Source organism: Cervus canadensis, chromosome 14 (genome assembly GCF_019320065.1).
Source record: "Cervus canadensis isolate Bull #8, Minnesota chromosome 14, ASM1932006v1, whole genome shotgun sequence".
NCBI classification, from domain to species: domain Eukaryota; kingdom Metazoa; phylum Chordata; class Mammalia; order Artiodactyla; family Cervidae; genus Cervus; species Cervus canadensis.
Window position 1 is genome coordinate 42,023,212 of NC_057399.1, and position 7,511 is coordinate 42,030,722.

General features: G+C 42.3%; 1 protein-coding gene across 2 annotated transcripts in view; it reads right to left on the minus strand.

The window, feature by feature from the left end:
• ZDHHC21 (zinc finger DHHC-type palmitoyltransferase 21) overlaps window positions 1–5,103 on the minus strand; it is a 72,697-nt gene extending 67,594 nt beyond the window's left edge. Inside the window, exon 1 of one of the 2 annotated variants that reach the window (XM_043486954.1) lies at window positions 4,808–5,103. The gene's annotated coding sequence lies outside the window, so the exon portion shown is untranslated. The remainder of the gene's footprint in view (window positions 1–4,807) is intronic. The other variant, XM_043486952.1, reaches the window with a different exon arrangement.
• Window positions 5,104–7,511: the final 2,408 nt, after the last annotated feature.

Here is a 7,511-nt window from a genome sequence, read left to right on the forward strand (position 1 = left end):
CAAAAAACCAAAAACAGAGATCTGATCTAAAAATAGAGTGACTGAGCTAAATCTTTTCCAGGTAAAAAGTAGAAGGCCTGGTGAGTTAAAGAATGAAGCATGGGAGAAAATAAGGACCTGATTTCAAAAGCTAAAGAAAAATACAGAATTACAGTTGGGAATTCTGGCCCATCTGCTAAGGTCTCCAGCAAGATCCTGTGAAAATGTGGGTGAACAAAGTGTCAAAGCTGTACCACTGATGGTTTCAAGAATCCACTTCCTAGAACAAGTCTTTAAGTCACTATATTATGGGCAGAACTGAACATAAGCTGAGGCTCTTCTGTATATCTGCTTCACAGGTGAAAAAAAAAAAGTAAATTTAATACCATTATTAAAAGTATTGCAATACAGTAACTTCTTCTAACAAAAAACAAACCTCCTAACAAAAAAACAAAAATAACTCAAAAGGTGTGGGATGATATGATTAAAGACTACCTAATATTGTTTCAGTCAGCACAAACTGCCCATGTGGGACTCTTCATTTAGGAAAAGGGACAGGGCAACCAGGAAAGAGCTGGTATTAAATGCAGGGCAGGGACAGAAGCTCCCTACCTTTGAACGCAGGTAACTTCTGCTCAAACAATAGCACAAGAAAAAAACCTTCAGCTACAGGAAAAGCCAGAAATAAGGCTCTGGCATTTCCTGGCTGTGAATTAGGCATGTTCTTCCATGAGAAAAGGCAACAGCTACTTACCCCTATCTAGTAACCACTGCACCAAGAACAGATTGGGAAAAAAAAAAAAAACCAAAAGGCTAAATTAGATTTCCGTCACACCAGGCTTTACCAAAGCAGACATGATTTAAAAACAATAATACTGAAAGAAAAAAGAAAATCTCTCCTTGCTTGCTGAAGCTGAAAATCCTACAACAGTAAAAAAAGAAAAAAAAAAAAAAAGGTTATTTATTCCATAATTACTGATAAAAGGCTTAAAATCAGAAGCCAGGTTGAGACCACAGTGGAGCACGTTAAGTTAAAATTAAAATTAAATGAATCAGTGAGTAGTAAAATACTAATTTTTACCTAACCTGCCTTTTTGTGGAACTAGTAGCAACAGACAAGAGAGCAGAAACTTATTCAGTCCTTAAATGGACAAAGTTAATCCACTTGAGAGAAAAAGCACCAGGAAACAGAGGTCTAAAAGGCAGAAGACAAACTTTGCAAATATCACATTTTTTCACCAGAGCACATCAAAAGAGGGAAATAAGTTAATAAACTACCATCACATTACTTTGGGATAGGTAGCTACCAATGAAAGTAGTGCTGTTTTGTATCTATTAAGATATGCTTTTCAAACTAGGCCAACTCAATTTCAGTTCAGTTCAGTTGCTCAGTCGCGTCCGACTCTTTGAGACCCCATGGACTGCAGCACACCAGGCCTCCCTGTCAATCACCAACTGCTGGAGTTTACTCAAACTCATGTCCATTGAGTCAGTGATGTCATCCAACCATCTCATCCTCTGTCATCCCCTTCTCCTCCTGCCCTCAATCTTTCCCAGCATCAGCGTCTTTTCAAATGAGTCAGCTCTTCGCATCAGGTGGCCAAAGTATTGGAATTTCAGCTTCAACATCAGTCCTTCCAATAAACTCTTAGGACTGATCTCCTTTAGGATGGACTGATTTGATCTCCTTACAGTCCAAGGGACTCTCAAGAGTCTTCTCCAACACCACAGTTCAAAAGCATCAATTCTTCGGCGCTCAGCTTTCTTTATAGTCCAACTCTCACATCCATACATGACCACTGGAAAAACCATAGCCTTGACTAGACGGACCTTTCTTGGCAAAGTAATGTCTCTGCTTTTTAATATGCTGTCTAGGTTGGTCATAACTTTCCTTCCAAGGAGTAAGCGTCTTTTTATTTCATGGCTGCAGTCACCATCTGCAGTGATTTTGGAGCCCCAAAAATAAAATCTGCCACTGTTTCCACTGTTTCTCCATCTATCAGCCATGAAGTGATGGGACCAGATGCCATGATCTTAGTTTTGTGAATGTTGAGCTTTAAGCCAACTTTTTCACTCTCCTCTTCCACTTTCATCAAGAGGCTCTTTAGTTCTTCTTCACTTTCTGGTTCCAAATAGTAAAAGGAGCACATCCAGGCTGTATAGTGTCACCCTGCTTAGTTAACTTATATGCAGAGTACATCATGAGAAACACTGGGCTGGAAGAAGCACAGGCTGGAATCAAGATTAACGGGAGAAATATCAATAACCTCAGAAATGTGGATGACACCACCCTTATGGCAGAAAGTGAAGAGGAACTAAAAAGCCTCTTGATGAAAGTGAAAGAGGAGAGTGAAGAAGTTGGCTTAAAGCTCAACATTCAGAAAACTCAATTTACCAGGTGCTTAACCAAAAAAAAAAAATCAATATTCTAATAATGAGAAAGACGTGTTTTTCCATTTATTCTTTTCAGTTATCTATATTTTTTAACATTTTCAACTTTATTAAGATGTATTAATGCACTGGTTTCTCTCAATGCTAAAGTGCCATTTGTTTTTAGTGTGTTTGAGAATCTGAAACGGAGTCTTGATGTTTCACTCCAGTAAGATAAAATGCCCTCATTCCTTAACGCAAAAGTACAACTAAGCTTAGGACACAACTTCCTGGGAATACAAATAGCTTTTCCTTCGCCTTCCCTGCTATGTCTGGTAGAACTGATAACATCACTATGTAGTCTTCTACACTGAGAAAGATTTTATCGACTCACATTCAATTACAATTCCTGAAAAAAAAAGCTCCACAGAGACATTACTAGACTTCTCAACTCATTTCTTCACTAATACATGACATTATTTTACCCATGTGCTTTTCCACAGGCTCTGAATCCATCTCTACGAATTAGAGAAATCAGGCAGTGAGTAAATAAGAAGTAAGAAATTTTATGAGTCACTGATTACTTCTTAAGAACCTACCTGTTAAGCTGATGGTTCCATGTTTGCATTTTTTAATGCTTAAATTTCTTTCATTAAGCGAAACACCCCAGAGGTAGGCAATGTGACACAGTTATCATTTTATTTAAAATACACTCTAGTTCATTTATTCCAACTATGGCTTCAAAAGTATGTTAAACAGAAATCACAACAGTTTGAAAGGACTTATATAATCCTATTGTTTTATCTCCAAATGAGGAATTCTGGAATAGTACTACACCAAATATTACGCTAAAAGTATAGAATTATACATTTTTGGTTCTATTTTGATATAATTTTACTAATACTTCTTTGGGTATCTTTAACATGTTAAAGGGTCTTAAATTATTTACAAACTTAGCATATTCCAAATAAGCATGGGACAGCTAAAATAAGGCTTAAAGAATTTGGCCCAACTTCCTGGTTGCTCAGACTGTTAAGGAGTCTACCTGTAACGCAGGAGACCCAAGTTCAATCCCTGAGTCGGGAAGATCCTCTGGGGAAGGAAATGGCAACCCACTCCAGTATTCTTGCCTGGAAAATCCAATGGATGGAGAAGCCTGGCAGGCTACAGTCCATGGGGGTCGCAAAGAGTTGGACATGACTGAGTGACTTCACTTCACCTGGTTGTATAGATGAAAAATGTCATTGGTCACTGACCTACCCAGGAAACCACAGCTAGATAGTGTCTGAGTTTTTCTTTCCACAACACCAAATTATTTGGTTCTTTCTTTCCAACTGATTTCTCATCTTTTCAAAAATACTTTTTGCCATGACAACACAGCACACCTAAGGCAAAATAAAGCAACTCTCCGGATTTTATTCTTAAAATTTAAAAAAATCTGAGGAGTTGGAAGGATTTAACAAGACACTACACCAAAAGTCTTTAGTCAAGGAATGGCATGTACCAAATAGTCATCAAATGAAAATTATCATTATTACTTTTTACTTCAAGGAAGGTAGTGAATATTTAAAGCACGCATATTAGCATAACAGATCTTGGATCTATTTGACAAATAGTTTTAACCTGTGTGCTTAATTATACTTACTGGTCTTTATTTTATACTGTAACTTCACACTATGATTTATGACCCGCCCACAACGACCTTGACTTTTTTTCCTCTTGTACTTTTATAGATGGCTATATTGCAATATTTTCAAATAATAACCAGTCAGGTTCCCTTAGCCCTGGAGGTACCGACATCCTCCACAGACTCACAAAGGATCTTAATGCATGACCCAAATACAGCTTGAAAAAGACCACAGCATTAAATGGTTAAAATTCAGTGGCCTATTATAGTGAATGGTAACAAGTGCAAACTGCTGCCATCCATAAGCCATTTTCTCAAAACCACTCTTGGATCTGGGGGAGGGAGGCAGAAGGTCAGCAAAGGAGCAAGTTGTTTCTCCTCCCGCAAATTCTTTGAAGCCTCACCCCAGCGATCTGGGAATGAATGAAAAGCTGAGATCGCAAGAACAAATCCCAGATCTCTAGCAGGTCCCCGGACGTGCGTACAGAGACGGGAAACTAGAGTTCAAACGTGAGAAGCTCAGGGCACAGATTTTTTTTTTTTTTTCTTTTAATTAAAAAAAAAAAAAAAACCACCACACAAACAAAAAACTACCCCAAATCACCTAGACTGGAACAGGAAACCACCAAACTACCAGTAATGGGAGGGGCAGCTGACGGGTGGCTGCAGCTCCCTGGCGGAAGATACTGAAAGGCCAGACCCCAGGGGTGCAGGGCACGGAGAAGCCCCGGGGCTCTGAGCAGGGGTGAGGGCAGGTGCCGGCAGAGGACAGCGCGCGGGGCAGGGCGGGCGCCGGGCTGCCGTGGCGTTCCCGCGCCTGCACACACTCACCGGCGCCGGGGGCTCGCTCTCCCCGCGACTGCTCTCGCGGCTGCAGGCGGCTCGTCCCCCTCCACCTCCACCTCCGCCGCCTCCTTCTCCTCTAGTCCCGCCGCCGCCGCCCAGCCGGGCCTGCGCTCCCCTTCCGCTTCCGGAGCCAGAGCGCCGGGCAGGCGGGAGAGGTGCACCCGCCCGCGCGGTGGAGTGACCGGCTGCGGCTGCGGCTGCCGCCGCGGTCCCCGCTGCGCGCCCGGGGGGCCGCGATGGGAGCCGCCGAGGGCCCAAAAACCACAAATCGCGCTTGGGGCGGGCGCTGACGCGCCGCGGCCACGTGCCCCCCGGACAGCCGCTCCCCGAACACTCGCACCTGACGCACCTCGGCGCCGCCACCCTCCCGGGCTGCCACCTTCCCAGCTTTGCCCAGGCCGTCCTCCTCCTCCTCCTTCCCCACCATTGTCCCCACTCTCCTGAGTGACTGGAGAGGGGCCTTTCTTTAAGGATCGCGTTTATCCTCTTTCCTTCGAAAGGGCTGTCCCGCGGGCCTCTCTACCCCTAACTCACACTGGATGGCCCCTGGTACCTTGCCTCAAATTGCAGTCCCCAGCATCAGTATCCTCTGGAAACTTGTTAGAAACGCGCCATTTCAGGCCTGCTGAATCAGTATCTACATTTTAAGAAGGGTTACAAGTGATGCCCACACGTGCACCTTGAAGGTTGAAAAGCACTGGACTCTAGTGAATGGTTTTGCCCACTTCAGACCCTCTGTGTAACAAGAGCCAAAGTTGCCCAAGACAACCAAGATTTTTCTTTTTCCTGTCGGCAACCAAAATTCGTAGTGAAACAAGCTTTGCTTTGTGTTTGTCATCCAAAAATTACTGGCTTTCCCATCCCTGCAACCTACGAAAAACACATTGACTCAACACTGCAAATAATCCACCTCTCAATCTCAATTCCTATCTTTGTCCAACACCAAAGATAAATCAAAAGCTTTCCTCTCCCCCTCACCTCTGCTGAACAGTACTTTGGGAAGGTTAAAAAGTTTGCAGTATGCTGGATCTTTGAGCCTGTCTGCCACAGGAAGAATAATGTGTGGATGGAAAAGAAAAAAAAAAAAAATTCTATTTGCTGAACTCTAAAATCTGAACTCTACAGAATGGCATTGAACGCTGTTCACAAACTGGTCCCTACCTATCCCTCTAGCCTTATCTCTACATATCTTGCTTCTGAATCTACCCTTCCTAAAATGCCCTCCATCTTCCTCTCATGATCTTAATTCTATCCAGACCTGGGACTCAGCTCAAATCTTGCCAGTCCAGAGTTCCTCTCTCTCAATATCTCACACACTGTAGTTTAGTTTGGACCCTCATGTTACCTTGTATTGCTAGGTATTTTCAAAGGTGTTATGTCCTGGTTTCTGAATTAGTTACAAATATAAGACCTTGCAATCTTAAAGTCTTACATTGGTGGTTATCAAAGTGTGGTCCCCACACCAGGAGCAGCAGAATCACTTAGGAACTTGTGAGAAGTTCATGTTCTCCAGCTGTACCCAGACCTACTGACATAGAAACTTTGGGGGTGAAGCCCAACAATCGGCATTTTAACAGGCCTTTTAGATGATTCTAATACATGCTCATGTTAAAATTACTGAGTTGGAGTGCTCCTCTGGTGGCTCAGTGGTAAAGACTCTGCCTGCCAGTGCAGGAGACATGGGTTCAATCCCTCATCTGGAAGATCACACACGCTGAGGAGCAACTAAGCCAGCGTGCCACAACTGTTCAGCCTGTGCTCTCGAGCCAGGAGCCACAGCTACTGAAGCCCGCGTGCCCTAGAGACCATGCTCTGCAACCAGAGAAGCCACGACAATGAGAAGCCTGCACACCACAGCTAGAGAGTAGCCCCTGCTTGCCACAACTAGAGAAAAGCCCATGCGGAAATGAAGACTCAGCACAACCAAAACTAAATAAATAAAAAATGAAATTACTGAGTTGGAACATTACCTGTTAATCCCAAAGGAACTCATTGATTGGGGTTGATTTGGCTATATGCAAGGTTTTATTTTTGTTTTGGGGTTTTTTTTTTTTTTGCATTTTAGCTTGAGAACTAAGCTCCTTCATTCACAAATAGCTAGGTTTGAAGGTTGTCACACTTGCTTTTGGAAGAATTATCATTGTTTATCATAATGCTTTTTATGTAGTAGGATTTTTATAACTGGATTGGTTTGAAAAGAAAGAAGTCATAATGATACTCATTTTGAGGAAGAGGAAACATGTGAAGTTTTACCCCCTTAAACCCTGGTACTGAAGTGCATATTATTTGGCTGTCTCTTAGTATACCCTTGTGAAAGAATAATTTGTGGCAAATGATCTCAACAGGTGCCAAAATGAGACTTAGTTGATGAGCATGTGAATGCACATGACTATGGAAGTGTAATCTTGCATGTAATCATGCATCTTTAAAATATTATTAGCCAAATCAGTTCCATGAAGAATTTTCTAAGGAAGGCAAGGAAGGAGATAAGTGGCAGGAAAGATATTCTCAAAATCATGAGTCTTTTTTTGTTTTTTTTGCATGGGCAGTTAAGAAGTATCATCAAGGGCCTATCCCTTACATTGAAGGTCAAGTCATAATTTTATCATTCATGCTAAACATTGACTATATTGTGCTGCAACATATACACTTAGAAACCTATGTTATAGAGAAAGAATAGGAAGATATG